The sequence below is a fragment of the Stenella coeruleoalba genome (genome assembly GCF_951394435.1).
Source record: "Stenella coeruleoalba genome assembly, chromosome: 3".
Lineage (NCBI taxonomy): Eukaryota > Metazoa > Chordata > Mammalia > Artiodactyla > Delphinidae > Stenella > Stenella coeruleoalba.
The window spans coordinates 151,096,655-151,112,948 of NC_137148.1; the positions used below are offsets into that span (position 1 = coordinate 151,096,655).

Here is a 16,294-nt window from a genome sequence, read left to right on the forward strand (position 1 = left end):
TTGCCTCCACTGGAATTTGGAAAAAAAATTATATTGAAAATGAATAGCTGAGAATTGACATTTTTGCTTTTTGTGATTTTCTCTTCCCCTAAGATAGAAGTGAGTAGGAATGAGAAACACATACATAAAGAAAAAAAATTATCTTGCTGCCTTTGCATGGTTATAATTTATAGGAGGCCCTTTTCAACAATAATCTATTATCAGAATCAATAAAATATAATCTCCATGAAGGCCAGGCCAGGATATTTGTCTCTTTTTCAGCAGATTGCAATACAAACCACATTCATGGATATGCTTCTTGATGATCTTTGTAATACTGGAACAGTTGCCCATTTCCTCATGCCTCTTCACCTTAACTTCAACCTGGTTTTTCACCAATGACCTCACATTTCCTTCTCTATCACTTGGTTGTGGGCCTCTTTTCCAACTCCAACTCCAACTCCCATTTCACTCTGGAACCAAAGGAAGACTCACACCTTCCTGCTTTTTAGTGATACCTCAAGGTCATTTCCACATTGTGATCACCCTGAAGAATAGCCAGACAATTGTTATTTCAGAGCCATCTGACAGTTTGTAGCTCTAAAAATTAACTAAGGGCCAAATTTGTCAAAAATATCCTAGTTTAAGATTTTGGTAATACAGCAACAGTAATCGCGAAGTCACTTATGACAATCAGTGTGGGAAGCACCCTCCTTCAGGAAGATCCTTTGCCATACAATACTCTTTCCCTGTCGGGTAATAAGGAAGAATGGCCGTGGAAAGTAACCTTTTGTGGAAAGAAATACTTGGCTTCGAGAAGCCAAGCAGTTCATATCTTTTTCTTAAATTAGATTCCCCATTAATTACTTTATCCACAAAGAGGTAATTATCAGAGTTATGTAAGCAATTAAGGAGATGCTACTCCACATTCTTTCAGCTTGTTGACCTTTCTCACTTTATTTCATGTGGCTATCTGAAACATCAGTGATTTACATGTCTGTCTTTTTTTTTTAACAGATTTCTGTGTGTGTGTGTGTCCCCATGATGAAAACATCATTAAAGTAAAATATCATGAATAGACTCTTAAGAAGCAGAGTCTACTGAAAGTCCTGGAAAATATGAAAGCACTAATATTCATGGACAGCTCTACACTCTGAAAGTTACTCCAAATGTTGTTGACCTCTCTTTTGTCTAGGAGTTTTTCATATTTTCTACCATGATCATTTGTTAGTTTTATAATTACATAATAAAGGCATTACATCATACAATCTTTTGTTATCCATTGCAGTTTTAAAACTATTCCTTTCTTTGTCCTCAGCAGATATGTCATAGATTATTAGTACACAAGCAAAGACTTTCAATGTAACAGTACTTTATAGTGAGAAGAACTGTACTGAGCTATCTCTAGCCTAAGACAATGCACTAGGAAAGCACTAGGAATTCTTAAGCACTAGGAATACAGAGACGATCAAGGGGCAAGTTCCTTGCCTTCGAGTATACATGATCATTATAGCAAATGCTTAAATAGCACTTAGTATGTAACTCACCACAGCAGTCTTATTATCCTCCTTTTTAATAGGTGAGCAGAGGAATCCACAGGGAAGTCATAGGGTAAAGCCAGAATTTGAACCTAGGTAGACTAGTACACTCTCCACGGCTTTAACTACTACATATATATATATATATATATATATATATATATATATATATATATATATATATATGTATGTATGTATATATATATGTTATATATATATATATATATATATATATATATATATATATATATATATATATATATATATATATAAACTCCAAGTATTCCAAAGTTACAAAACACTTATCTACCAAAACTCAAAAAGGAGCACACAAACTTGCATAGAAAATAAACATGTAAAAGTTCATAAATAAACCACAATATAACCTGCTCCACATAATATACTGACTGCAGTGTCCTGGGCCTCTCCCATCCTTAGGTAGCTGGAAATTACAACAAAATAATACTTTTCACCTTTGGAAGCCACACCATCTCCCATACCAACCAACCAATTACTTCCTTAGAGAGAATAGGAAATTAACCTGAATATCATAAAAAAAATATATATATATAGCATTACTGATGTAGAACCTTTGTTTAAAGACAATAACTTCAATAGCAGAGGGAACGTTACCATTGCAGGCTTCCGATAACCTCTATATTTCTCAGATTTCATGCTAAATCATAAAATGCCATATTGTGTCTGAAGCTATTTTTTCAATACTCCATTTTCTTAAATGGACTAGCAATGCCATAAATACTGAGGAACATTTTGGCTCCCAAATCCTAAAGCCATTCTGATTATGCCTGGGTGATCATGGGGACGTCATCGGAACTACCAGAGGACTGGCTGAAATACCAGTGTTCTGGCCAGCTTACAAATTAGAAATTATACAGAATCCAATTTTATTTTTTTGTTAAATAATTCCTATGAGGCTGTTGGGATGTCAATGTAAAGTCCTTTCATGTGTAATCTTTATCCATTAGATAGGGAACAGTGCCAATCCCCGTCATAAATACTTTCACAACCTGACGTTGAAAATCCACTGTAGGGCATAGGACCTGCAAATAGGAGGTGAATCACACACATCCACTCATTCAGACAATCCACAAATATCCATTTTTAAGTCTACTATATGCCAATAATGTACCGGCCTCTCAGATCCTAGACCATGCTAAATGCTGAAACAGACATACTCAGTTCGGGCCCTCCTGGAACTTATTACCTACAGAAGTGCCTTCATTGTAAATGGTCAGGTCTCAGCCAATGCTATTATCATCAGCAGGTGACCAAATGATACAGCTTGCTTTCTAAACAAGCTCCACACTGTTTGCTTTCAACATATTTGCTTTCCTTCAAGGCACATAATCCAGTGGTCAGTTTCTCCCAGTTAGTGAGGTTTGGGGAAAAGGTACCCAGTGAACAATTCCCTGTGGCCTCACTCTTTCCTCACACTCTCCTCTGTGCTTTTGAGCTAAAGAGACCTGGATTAAAGTCATTTGTTCTAACCTTATTATTTTAAAATACGGCTGCTCCTGCTTTGAGGATTTCCACTGGACCAACAGAGCAGCAAAGCAGCACTGAATCAGAAGCAGGTAAATTTGAAAATGACAGCTCTAAACATATCCACTCTCCTTTTGTTCTCCTCCTATCCCTTTGCTCTGAACACCTCTGCCCTGAGGCTTTGCCCTTACCCTTCTCTGATTACTGCTCCAAAAGGGTTTCCAAGAGCAGGGAGTATTTATGGCTTCATTTGCTCCCAAGTCCTTGGTGGAAAAGGATGCTTGCTTCCTGATTCTTACTAATTCCACACTCACATCATCAACACAAAAATCATCATTAAAAAAAAATTTCCTCAGCTTCATATTTCTTCTGGGCCAACACTGAAAGAATATTTTCAAAGAAACAATATCCTCTCTCCTTTGCTCTTCTGAGTTTCACGTTCTTACCTCCAGTCTCATTTTCAACCCTTATTATGGGATGCATCACAAAAACAGAAGAAAGTTCATTGTGCTTTCCTGTACCAGCTAATTATTCTAATTTGTTCTGTCTCTACCGAACAGAATGCGAAATCAACACAAAGCCTGATTATGCGACCTCTTCCAAGGGAATGGTCTGAGAGTTGTCTACTTACTAATGAAGCTCAGTGTGTATTAAGGGTTGACTGAAGCAATCATCAGGAATTTTCATCCCTTAAATTAGTCTTTTCTACCAGATGCACATCTTTCATTTCGGATAATATAACTTTTAAGTTCAGGATACAACTGGACAAAAGAAAAGAAAAAAAGGTAACCAACACAACATTTGCAGTAATAACACAGTAACAGCTATCATCCTTCCCTGAGGAATTCAGCCTACTTTATGGACACAATTTAGTACAAACTCATAAGAAAGCTAACAAAGCCCCAAACCACTTCACAAGAGCGTAGAGAGGTAAAGGTCAGAAATTATTACCGCCAGACCCAGCAGACAATGGCACCTACCGGAAAGAGCACAGGACAGGAAAACCTGGAAGCCTGTGTTCCAGTTTCGGTTATTCCTTTAAGCACTAGTACGATCTGAGTGAACTCAGCCTGCCCTGCTTTTTCCGTTTATAAAAACCTACATCATCCTCTCAGTAGAATGAAATGCCACATCTGAAAAGTTGCAGATCTCTTTAGGAAAGAAAAAAGCTCATGCTTTCCAACCAAAATGGAATAATTCAGTCAATGGAGACTTGATAAAAATTTGCCATAAAGCAATTGTTTACTTGAAATCTATCTTTTGTGGTATATTTGTTGGGGTAAGGAGTGTAAGCAAATCATAATTAGAGTTACCGATTATTCCAGAAATCAAGGTCATTGAGTTCAGATTCCAACTTTGACCCTGACCCAGGCTTACAGAGATGTAAGATGTCCCAATACCTCATACCCACCATACATGGGAGAAACAAGGTATGCAGACAGATCCTCTTATAAATATCCCATATGTCGTGGTTTTAATACAGGGTCTCAGATTCACTGCCATTCTTCGCATCCAGATTGTGGGCGTTTTCCCTTGAATTTGGGCAGGCTTTCCATGGCTTCAAACAATAGAGCAGGGGTCAGTAAATTATGGCTGGTGGGCCAAGTCTAGGCCTCTACCAGCTTTTATAAATGAAGCTTTATTGGAACACAGCCATGTTCCTTAGTATATGTATTGTTTGTGTCTGTTTTCACATCACAGCAGCAGAGCTAAGTAGTTGCAAAAGAGACTGTATGGCTTGTAAAGCCTAAAATATTGACTGTCTGACACTTTATGGAAAAAGGTCTCCAACGCCTGCAATAGTATATAATGAAAGTGATGCTATGTAACATCTAAGACTAGGTCATAAAAGGTCATGCAGCTTTTGCATGATTCTCGTGGAATGCTTCAACCCTGGACACTCATTCTCTTGGGATACTCTATCTTGAATCCTAACTACCACGTTATGAGAAGTCCAAGCCACCTGGGCAGCCATCTATAGGCACTCCAGTCAACAGTCCTTGTTGGGCCCAGTCTTCAAGGGCCAGACATGTGAATTAAAATTATCTAGATGATTCCAGCTCCAGCCATCCGAATCCTCATGAGCTGAGGTTTCAGATATCAGTCATGGCGTAGAGACAAGCCATCTCCTCTGTGTACTGTTTGAATTGCTGACCCACAGAATCTGGGCACATATTAAAATTTTTGTTTATTTCACCACTAAGTTTGGACTTCTTTATTATGTAGCAATAGATAACTATAGCACTGTGTCTGTACACAGGAGATCTACATTTCACAGAGCACAGATTTTTAGATGTGAATGTTGACTGCTCACTTTCTAAGAAGAACGTATACACACACATAGGTACAAAATGTTTATGCATATGTAAATATTAGACCTATATAAACTAATCTATATTATCCATAAAATGAGGGGGCCTTGATAATGGCTAACATTATTTTTCGGTATTTATTGTGTTCCAAGAACTGATAAATTCTTGCATTGTATGAATTTTCTCTTTCACCCTCATAGCAACTCCCTGAGAGAAGTAATGGTATCTCTATTTTATAGATGAGAAAACTGAGGCAAAAACAGATAACATGCTCAAGAGTACTCAACAAGTAAATTTTAGAGTCAAGATTTGAACCCAGGTTCTCAAGTTTTAGATCCCTTACTCATACTCACCAAGCTATATACTGAGGAAGGGGATGAAAGCTGACACCATTACCTCATGCTCAAGAAGTTAGACAAACTTAGCAGGTATGGTTGAAAGAAGACAGAACTTGGAGTCGTAAGTCCAGAGCCTGAGTTACGAGATGAATTCTCCTCTCATCTAGATATAGGTTTGTTTTTAGAAAATGAAGACGGTCACTGCATATTTTGATTGTTAATTTCTGTACTTAATGATTACCAAAGAATGGAATTTTACCAGGGAGCTATTTTGCAATGACATAAATTATTGATTCAAACTCAAACTTTTATTATAAATTATTGATTCAAAATCAAATCTTTATTAAGTCTCCCTTGCATCAGAAGTTTTTCCCACTCTTCATTTCTTTGAAACCCTTTCCTGTCTACTCTTGGCCAAAGCTTGAAGCCTAATTTAACACTTGGAAATAAACTAATGAAATAGTCATAACACAGCAATTCCAATGCCTACTGAAATGGAAGCTCTAAATAATTTTTCAGATAATTTAGGAGATTAAAAATATTTACATCATAGATGCAAAGACAGAAGTTACTTGTGTAATAAATGGTGAGACAAAAAGTTTCTGGTCAAGTAGATTTGTTTATATATGATCACTAATCTGAGTTCTACCCCTGTGCTAAAACCCAGTGACAGGTTGCATACAGCTTCTAAAGGGATAGTTCAGTGCATTGGGTCAAATTCATGCCATAAAATGTGGTATTAATAGTAGTACTAGAAGACAGAGTGACTGTCTTCTTTGGGACATAGATGAAGACCCCAAGATAGACAATATCAAGGACAAATTATGTAGAATAAGATATTATCTCAGTCCTTGGAACATGTCATCCAGGATAGAACAAGAAGTAGATTTATTATCAAGTACATGAAGCCAGAGACAGTAAGCAATGAGTGGTAGTTGGTTAAAATAGACAGGTTTTAGAAGTAGAGGCACGGATGTAGAAAACAAACTTAGGGTTACCAGGGGATTGTGGCGGGGAGGCTAAATTGGGAGATTGGGACTGAAATATACACACTACTATACATAAAATAGATAACTAGTAAGAACCTGCTCTTCTTATTAGCCCAGGGAACTCCATTCAGTACTCTGTAATGGGCTATTTGGAAAAGACTCCAAAAAAAAAAATAAAAGTGGGGCTTCCCTGGTGGCACAGTGGTTGAGAGTCCGCCTGCTGATGCAGGGGACACGGGTTCGTGCCCCGGTCCGCGAAGATCCCACATGCCGCGGAGCGGCTGGGCCCGTGAGCCATGGCTGCTGAGCCTGCGCGTCTGGAGCCTGTGCTCCACAACGGGAAAGGCCACAACAGTGAGAGGCCCGCGTACTGAAAAAAGAAAAAAAAAAAAGTGGATATATGTACATGTGTAACTGATTAACTTTGCTGTACACCTGAAACTAACACAACACTGTAAATCAACTATACTCCAATAAAAATTTTTAAAAAAAAAAGGTTTTAAGAACCATAGTCAGGGAGCAGTGTGGATTGGAAAGACCTGGCAAGAAAAATTTCTGCATCCTCAGACAATGCTCCCCAAGCTGGCTATTGCAAGGGTGAGCATTTAAGAGATCTTTGACCTAAGGAGGACATGAGATTAACAATCTATCCCAATGTGCATGAATTATTCTCCTCGGTGCTATCAGAAATCAGATGGCATCCTAGAGCAGGGGTCAGCAGATCTTCTTTGTAAAGGGTCAGATAGTAAATATTTTGGATTTTCTGTACCATACGTCTCCATTGCAACTGCCCATCTGCTGCTGTAGCACAGAAACAGCCATGCACGATACGTTAATGAATGAGTGCGGCTGGGTTCAAGCAAAACGTTATGTACAAAACCAGGAGTCAAGCGAGATCTGATCAGTGGGCCAGAGTGTGCGGACGCCAGTTCTGGGTCAGTGTTCACAGCTGAATGAGTCATGAGGCCTTAAGTTCCAGTTCTCATTGTACTACTTTCTACCTGGGTGAACTTGGGTTCATCCTTTTATTTATATGGGCCACTGTATTAGTCAAGGTTCTCCAGAAAAACAGAACCAACAGCATGTGTATACAATGTGCCCATATATACTGACAGATATAGATCTAGATATCGATATTGATACCTAGATCTATATCCATATCTATATAAAGATAGAGAAAGAGAGAGAGATTTTAAACAATTGGTTCACACAATAATAGAGGCTTGGTAAATTCAAAATCTGCAGGTTAGGCTGTCTAGAGACTCGGAAGAGTTGCAGTTCAATTTCTGTAAGTCTTCTGGCAGAATTCCTTTTTGTGACAGGGAGGTCAGTCTTTATTAAGAGCTTCACCTGATTGGATGAGGCCCATGCATATTATGGAGGATAATCTGCTTTACTCAAAGTCCACCACAAATTTAATTATGAATTTCATCCAAAAACACCCTGGTGGCATAGTGGTTAAGAATCCGCCTGCCAATGCAGGGGACACGGGTTTGAGCCCTGGTCTGGGAAGATCTCACATGCCATAGAGCAACTAAGCCCATGCACCACAGCTACTGAGCCCGTGCACCTAGCGCCCATGCTCTGCAACAAGAGAAGCCACCGCAATGAGAAGCCCGCACACCACAACAAAGAGTAGCCCTCGCTTGCTGCAAATAGAGAAAGCCCATGTGCAGCAACGAAGACCCAATGCAGCCAAAAATATAAATAAATAAAACATAAAAATTTTTAAAAACACAAAAACACCATCACAGAAATATCCAGAATAATATTTGACCAAATAACTGGGCATGGTGGCCCAGACAAATTGACATGGAAAATTCACCACCTAAGCCATAGTTTTGTCACCTTTTACTGAGAAATATGACTTATCTGAGCTATTTTGATACCTAGAAGATACCTTCTAGAGGTAATACCCTCAGTATTTTACATGGTAGGCAGTAGAGGGAATGAGCCCATTTGCCCAGTCATATGACACCTAAAGGATAAAATTCTGTCTTCTCTCTCCAACCCACAAGGATGAATGCCAAAAATACATCACTTATATCTGCTTTAGCTAACATAGGATAGGTCTGGAACAGACCTATGCTCCCAGTAAGTCTCATGAAATGCTGTTTCATTAAGGAGAGACTTTACTTGCTAAGATTAGAAGCAAAAGAGGGTGGTGGATGAAAAACTGCCCAAAGATATAAGCTCATGCAAGGAAGCAGGAGAGAGAATGGGTATCCGAAGATGTGCGCTCTGAGCCAACACTAATTCCACAGCATCAGGTTATAATTCAGGGAGCCCAACCGCTGGGGTTTTTTTCCCCTTCTTCTTTTCCCCCAAAGAGGGACAAGCATACTGACAAAGGAAGAGCATCAGTCACCACAGATAAATTGCTTTTTAGAGCTGATCTCGCAAATGATTTGGCTCAGTGTAGACTATGATTTGGCTCCCCAAACCATAAGCTAGAGCATTTCATTCCAGGTCCCTCCTCAAATATCCATGATAGGTAAAACTTTGGCATCAAGTAGGTCTTGAAATCTCCCCAGGTGAATATAATATGCAACCAGGGCTGAGAATCTGGAGAGGTAGAGCAAATTTAAATTGAACTTTAGTTAAACAGTAAAACAAACTCTGACTCTACTGGCTGGAGCTAGACAAGGGATATGGATTTAGTGGGATGAGAAGATAAAGGACACCAGGGAGTAAATCAAATGCTTTACACCTGTGCTTAGCTAATTGTTACTCAGATAATTCAGACAATCTTACAGCACCTGAACCCTGAAATTCCTTAGTTCTGTTTAAAAAAAAGTAACTCTTCAAGTAACTGAACTCTGAGAATCATGCCAATCATAAAGAAAAAGAAGAAATCTTATTTTTTGAATTAGTTGATTTCATATATACTGTTTCACTTTCATGATATTAACTAGTTATCTTTCTTTCCATTTTATGTTTGAGGAAAGTAAGGCTTTAAAGTCTCAGTAATTTTCTCAAGGTCACTTGTTAAGGGTGTGGTAGGCAGCATAATGGCTCCTAAAAATGCCCTCACCCTAATCCCTAGAACCCAATAATATGTTACTTTACATGGTAAAGAGGACTTTGCAGATATGACTGAAGTTATAGGCCTTGAGATAGAAAGATTATCCTGGACTACCTCATGGAACAAATCTAATTGCATGAGTCCTTAAAAGCAGAAAACCATTCCCAACTGTAGAAAGAGAAAGAGAGAGATGTCCTAATAGAAGCAGAATCAGAGAGATGCAACATTTTGGGGTTTGTAGGTGGAGAAAGGGGACTCTGAGTCAAGGACTACAAGTGACCGCTGGAAGCGGATAAAGTCCAGGGAACAGAAACACCCCTAAGAGCCTCCAGAAAAGAATGTAGCTCTGCCAACACTTTTTTTTCTTTTTTAACCATCTTTATTGGCGTATAATTGCTTTACAATGGCGTGTTAGTTTCTGCTTCATAACAAAGTGAATCAGCTATACATATACATATATCCCCATATCTCCTCCCTCTTGCATCTCCCTCCCACCCTCCCTTCCCTATCCTACACATCTAGGTGGACACAAAGCACAGAGCTGATCTCCCTGTGCTTTGTGGCTGCTTCCCACTAGCTAGCTATTTTACATTTGGTAGTGTATATATGTCCATGCCACTCTCTCACTTCATCCCAGATTACCCTTCCCCGTCCCTGTGTCCTCAAGTCCACTCTCTATGGCTGCGTCTTTATTCCTGCCCTGCCCCTAGGTTCTTCATAACCATTTTTTCTTGTTTTTTTAGATTCCATATATATGTGTTAGCATATGGTATTTGTTTTTCTCTTTCTGACTTACTTCACTCTGTATGACAGTCTCTAGGTCAATCCACCTCACTACAAATAAGTCAATTTCATTTCTTTTTATGGCTCAGTAATATTCCATTGTATATATGTGCCACATCTTTATCCATTCATCTGTTGATCCTGCCAACACTTTTACTTAATTGAGACCAATGTCAGACTTGTAAGGTAATAAATTTACGTTGTTTTGAGTCACTAAATTTGGGATAATTTGTATGAAAGCAATAAAAAAAAAAAACAGAGGTCCTACAAGAGCCAGGCTATATATTTATACTTAAGTATTTCTGAAATGAATTTAACCTTGTGATTGACAGCAGCAGCAGCAGCAGCTTCCAAGGGATCCCACCACACACCTGAGGCAAAAGGAGCCTAATACAAAGCAGTGACAGCAGCAGGTCACTGCCCCACACTTGGGGTAGAGGGGGACTTGATCTACTGTAGCAGCAGCATAGCCTGAATGGGAACCCATCCTCCTGTGGCACTAGTCCCATCAACATTAGTCTAATCTGCTAGCATCTGCTGTGCCAACAGGCCCAACGTATACAAACCCTCCAACTCAGTAGCATTAAGTGAGCCAGGCTCAGTGTTTCCTGAAACTCATATCCAGTTGCACTGGAAATCCAAGATATCACCTACTGTTATGAAAACATAAACAATTAACAGAAGACTGGGAACTTCAGAAAGAAAAGGGGAACAATGGAATGGGTGAAAACAAATGGGGTAAATATAAGAGACTATCATTAGCCTCATGAGTTTCTTAAATTCTATATGATGGTCAAAGCAAAAATGATGACACCATCTGATGGGGTTCTCAATGTAGAGAAAGGAAATACTACAGAAAATCATACTTTAAAACTGGGGAATATTAAGAGACCTAAATGGAAGTAAAATTTTGAAACTTCACTTGAAGTAATGAAACGCTGATTCCAGTAGGCTATGATAAGTTACATATGTATACTGTAATGCCAAAAGCAACCACTAAGAAAACTATACAAACAGTATACACAAATGATTATAAATGAATTAAATTAAAATGGACTTATTAAAAAATGTTTAAGTAACCCACAAGAAGGAAAAATAAGGGAAACACAGGATTGAGAAACTAAGGTAAAAGACAAAACAAAAAATAACATGGTAGACCAAATCTTTGACATGGCAATAATTACATTAACAGTAAATGATCTAAATAACCAAGTCAAAGACAGAGATTGGAAGAGTAGATTAAAAAATCGCAAGCATGATCCAACTATATACTGTCTATAAGAAGCTTACTTTAAACATCATGATATAGGTAGTTCAAAGTAAAAGGATGAAAATGATATATCATGTGAACATTAATCAGAAAAAGCAGGAATGGCTATATTAATATCAGACAAAGTAGACTTCAGAGCAAAGGAAATTATTAGGGGCAAAGAGGGTCATTACATAAAGATAACAGGAATAATCCACCTAGATGACCTAGTGATACTAAATGTGTGTGCACCAAACAACAGAACTTCAAAATGCATGAAGCAAACACTGAAAAAGGTAAAAGGAGAAAGTTTTAAATCCACAATTATTATTTGAGACTTCAACACAGCAATTTATACAACTACCAGAGAGAAAAATCAGCAAGGATATGGAAGAACTGAAAACATCATCAATCAACAGGATATAACTGACATTTAAAGAACACACTCAGTAAGAGCAGAATACATATTCAAGTGTCCATGGAACATTCACTCATATACCATATACTGGGCGATAAAAAAACATTAGCAGATTTAAAAGAATTAAAATCATAGAGAGTATGTTCTCTAGCCATAATGGAATCAGACTAGAAATCAATAAGAGAAAGACAACAGGAAAACCTTCAATCACATGAAAACTAAACATCACACTTCCAAATAACTCATGGGTAAAAAAGAGAGCATCAAGAAAAAAATTTTTAAATGCATAGAATAAAAGAAAATGGAGATATAACAGATCAAAGTTTGCGGAATGAAGCGAAAGCAATGCTGAAAGGGAAGTTTATAGCACTAAATTGGGAAAGAAAATATTTCAAAGCAATAATCTAATTTTCTATATTAAAATAGTAAAAAAGGAAGAGGAAAAAACACTAAACAAGCAGAAAGAAGGAAATAATAAAGATGAAACAGAAATCCATGAAACTGAAAACAGGAAAATAGGGGGGGAAATCAATGAAACAAAAGGCTGGTTCTTTGAAATAAGCAATCTAACCAATAAAGATCTAGCAAGACTGATAAAGATAAACAGAGAGATGGCACAAATCACAGATATCAGAAATGCAACCAGGGATACCATGACATATCCTGCAGGTTAATGAGGGACAAGTTACTATGAACAAGTCTACACTACAAATTCAAAAATGTAGATGAAATGGGCCAATGTTTCTACACCCAAAACTACCAAAACTCAGCCAAGATGAAATAGATAATCTCAATTTTCCTGTAACCATTAGAAACACTGGTTTTTCATTTAAAAACTCCCAAAAGAAATGTTCAGGCTTAGATGTTTCACTTTTACCCAAGACTTAAAGAATTAACACCAATTTTACATGATTTGATAAGAAATAGAAGTAGAGGGAACAGTTTCTAATTAATTTTATGAAGGCAGTATTACCTTGATACCAAAACCAGACAGGGATAGTATAGAAAGAAGAAACCTACAGACCAATATTTTTTATGAAATTGGCTGAAAAACCCTCAGGCAAATATTAGCAAATTAAATCCAGAAATATATGAAAAGAATAATATACCATGACCAAGTGGGATTTATTCCAGTTATGCAAAGTTGGTTAAATATTTGAAAATTAAACAGTGTAATCCACCATATCCAATAGATTAAGGGGGAAAAGTCATGTGATCCTATCCATTAATGCAGAGAAAGCATTTGACAAAATCCAATCCCATTCATGATTTTAAAAAAAGAAGAAAAAAACTCCAAGCAAACTAGGAATAGAAAAGGAGCATACTGAAACTCATAAAGATGATCTACAAACAACCTATACCGACATGATATTTAACTGTGGAAGACTGGATGCTTTCTCTGTAAGATCAGAAACAAGGCACCGATATCTGCTCTCACCACTTTTATTAAATATATCACTGGAGGGTCTAGTAAGAAAATAAAGCAAAAATAAATAAATACATAAATTTAAAAGTTAAATTTTTAAAAAGTTTATTTAAAAGATAAAAGGACTATTCCTACTACGTTGCATAGGAAGGAACATATCCTACTGAATGTTGAATAGTAATATATCCTATTATACTGAATAAGGAAAAGTAAAACTGTCTGTATCTGAAGATGAGATGATAATCTAAATGGAGAAAATACCAAGGAATCCACAAAAAGCTTGAGAAATAATATTAGTTTGTAAATGATTTAGAGTACAAGATCACCACAATTTTATCAAATTATATATTAATAACAAATGTGTAGAAGCTTAAATAAAAATATGTGATGCCATCTACAACTGACCTAAATAAATACCTAAATATAAGCCCAATAAGACATTTATAGGACCTCTAGACTGAAAATTACAAAATGCTGATGAAGAAAAATTTTTAAGTCCCAAACAAATAGGGAGACATACCTTGTTCATGGATTAGAAAACACAACATGGTAAAGATGTCAATTCTCCCCAAGTTAAGAGGCTTAACACAATTACTCTTAAAATGCCCTCAAGGTTTCTGTGGATATAGACAAGCTTATTCTAAGATTTATATGGTAAGAAGAGGCTGAAGAATAGCTAAAACAACTTGTAAAGGAAGATGAAAATGGGAGGAATTAATCTACCCAATTTCAAGATTTTGCAGTAATGATGGAGGGTAGATACATAGATCAATGGAATGGAATAGAGAACCCAGAAATAGACTGACATAAATACACATAACTTGTTTTTGACAGCAGTGCAAAAGCTATCAAGGAAGAATAGACTTTTCAAAAAATGGTACTGAAACAGTTGGACATCCCTCGACAAAAACAAACAAAAAATGAACCTTAACCTCCACACCTTACGCAAAAATTAAATCAAAGTGGATCATAATCTTAAATGTAAAAGCAGGGCATTTTTAGAAAAAAAATAGGAGAAAATGTTTGGCATCTAGAACAAGGGGAATAATTCTTAGACTTGACACCAAAAGTATGATCAATAAAGGCAAAAACTGATAAATTGGATCTCATCAAAATGAGTTAAAAATGCTTCATAGAAGATCCTTTTAAGTGGATGAAAACTCAAATTACACAGTAGGAAAACATATTTGAAAATCCCATATGAGACAAATGACTTGTATCTATAATATACAAAAAACTCTCCAAACAACTTAAAAAAATCCAACTAGAAAATAGGCAGAAGACAGGAACAGACATTTCATGGAAGAGAATATACACACGGCAAAGGAGCACATGAAAAGATGCTCAGCATCATTAGCCATTAGGGAAATGCAAATTAAGACCATAATGAGATGTCAGAGAGTAACTAAAATTAAAGTATAGTGACAACATCAAATGCTGGCGAGTACATAGAAAAATTATATCACATCACTGGTGGGAAAATAAAATGGTTTAGCCACTCTGATCAACAGCTTGACAGTCTCTTTTAATCCTAAAAGTAGATTCACCCTACAACGCAGTAATTGTACTCTTGAGCATTTATCCAAAAGAAACAAAAACTTAATTAAGTTCCCACAGAAACTTACACATAAATGTTCATAGCAGTTTTATTTATAATAGCCAAAAACTGGCAACTACTCAAATGTCTTTCAGTGGATGAATGTTGAAACAAATTGTGATAAAATCTGATGATAGAATACTACCGAGCAACAAAAAGGAACAAATTATTTTTTTAACATCTTTATTGGAGTATAATTGCTTTACAATGGTATGTTAGTTTCAGCTTCACAACAAAATGAATCAGTTATATATACACATATGTTCCCATATCTCTTCCCGCTTGCGTCTCCCTCCCTCCCACCCTCCCTATCCCACCCCTCCAGGCGGTCACAAAGCACCGAGCTGATCTCCCTGTGCTATGTGGCTGCTTCCCACTAGCTATCTACCTTGCGTTTGGTAGTGTATATATGTCCATGCCTCTTTCTCGCTTTGTCACCGTTTACCCTTCCCCCTCCCCATAGCCTCAAGTCCATTCTCTAGTAAGTCTGTGTCTTTATTCCTGTTTCACCCCTAGGTTTTTCATGACATTTTTTTTTCTTAAATTCCATATATATGTGTTAGCATACGGTATTTGTCTCTCTCTTTCTGACTTACTTCACTCTGTATGACAAACTCTAGGTCTATCCACCTCATTACAAATAGCTCAATTTCGTTTCTTTTTATGGCTGAGTAATATTCCATTGTATATATGTGCCACATCTTCTTTATCCATTCATCCGATGGTGGGCACTTAGGTTGTTTCCATCTCCGGGCTATTGTAAATAGAGCTGCAATGAACATTTTGGTACATGACTCTTTTTGAATTATGGTTTTCTCAGGGTATATGCCCAGTAGTGGGATTGCTGGGTCATATGGTAGTTCTATTTGTAGCTTTTTAAGGAACCTCCATACTGTTCTCCACAGTGGCTGTATCAATTTACATTCCCACCAACAGTGTAAGAGGGTTCCCTTTTCTCCACACCCTCTCCAGCATTTATTGTTTGTAGATTTTTTGATGATGGCCATTCTGACTGGTGTGAGATGATATCTCATTGTAGTTTTGATTTGCATTTCTCTAATGATTAGTGATGTTGAGCATTCTTTCATGTGTTTGTTGGCAGTCTGTGTATCTTCTTTGGAGAAATGTCTATTTAGG

General features: G+C 37.2%; 2 protein-coding genes and 1 pseudogene across 17 annotated transcripts in view; 2 read left to right on the top strand and 1 right to left on the bottom strand.

The window, feature by feature from the left end:
• The window catches only part of LOC307183208 (uncharacterized protein), a 466,052-nt gene that overhangs the window by 213,073 nt on the left and 236,685 nt on the right, over nt 1-16,294 (bottom strand). The gene's annotated exons all lie outside the window — the stretch shown is intronic.
• Nucleotides 1-16,294, top strand: part of LOC307183206 (metabotropic glutamate receptor 7-like) — a 582,198-nt gene that overhangs the window by 92,475 nt on the left and 473,429 nt on the right. For 2 of the 15 annotated variants that reach the window (XM_079915380.1, XM_079915391.1), the window contains one exon: nt 997-1,621. The exons of the other annotated variants lie outside the window; for them this stretch is intronic. The gene's annotated coding sequence lies outside the window, so the exon portion shown is untranslated. Of the gene's footprint in view, nt 1-996; nt 1,622-16,294 lie in introns of those variants that run through there. 15 annotated transcript variants of the gene reach the window in all.
• The window catches only part of LOC307184908 (ferritin light chain-like), a 110,197-nt pseudogene that overhangs the window by 84,741 nt on the left and 9,162 nt on the right, over nt 1-16,294 (top strand). The gene's annotated exons all lie outside the window — the stretch shown is intronic.